Source organism: Arachis ipaensis, chromosome B07, assembly GCF_000816755.2.
Source record: "Arachis ipaensis cultivar K30076 chromosome B07, Araip1.1, whole genome shotgun sequence".
NCBI lineage: Eukaryota > Viridiplantae > Streptophyta > Magnoliopsida > Fabales > Fabaceae > Arachis > Arachis ipaensis.
This window is the reverse complement of record NC_029791.2, coordinates 55968464-55969397: the sequence shown is the minus strand read 5'-3', so window position 1 is coordinate 55969397 and position 934 is coordinate 55968464.

The window sequence follows — 934 nt, the reverse complement described above, 5'->3', positions numbered from 1 at the left end:
TCTAATATTTTGCCTCCTTATGTAACTTATATTTTATATCAGTAATTTAACAAATCAAACTATGTCATCCGATATTTTTTTACAATTAAAATAAAATTTTTCTTGCTAAATTAACAAATTCTAACTCTCGCTCTTATCATTCATCTTTATCTTTCTTTCTCCTTTCTCTCATTCTCTGTTCTTTTTCATCTTTCCATTCTACAAAAAAAAAAAACAAGATTAACAATATAATATAATTCAAATAAAAAATATTATTATGATTATGATTATGATTATTGTTGTTGTTGTTGTTGTTGTTGTTGTTGTTGTTGTTGTTGTTGTTATTGTTGTTATTATTATAATGATCATTATTATTATTATATACAAAATTTTTTAGTTTTTAATTTAGTTTTAAATTTTCAACGCTTATCTTTCTAATTCATTTTTTCATTTCTCTTCTTTCAAATTATATACATGTTGCAGAGAATACGAGTGTGATAATTAAAAGTTGGACTCAAAATTCAATTGTTTTAAGAAATTCAATTTGCAGTTAATTTTATAATTATCAGTATAATTTTTTTATGCTAATTTCTAACTGTATTTTTACATACGCAGAGGCATAAAATTTTACTTTCAAAAAATAAGTATAAAAAACTAATTATTTCTATTCGAATAACAGACTTAACACATAATTAGATAAGAAATTATATACGTTAATTTATTTTAAATTTTAGTAAACGAATGTCAAAATCAGTTATTCATAATAAATTTTAGCCTAATTGTTAATGTGTTATTGTCCATGGAAGGCTGTGGTTAAATATTTTTTGGAAAACATACTCGGTGGGCCCGTTGGATCTTTCGGCAGTGTTACAGTAATGCCATTAGTCATTCTCTTATTCTAATTCTTTTTATGGTTATTTTTAATAAAAAAAAAGGTATTCATTTTTCTCTTTCC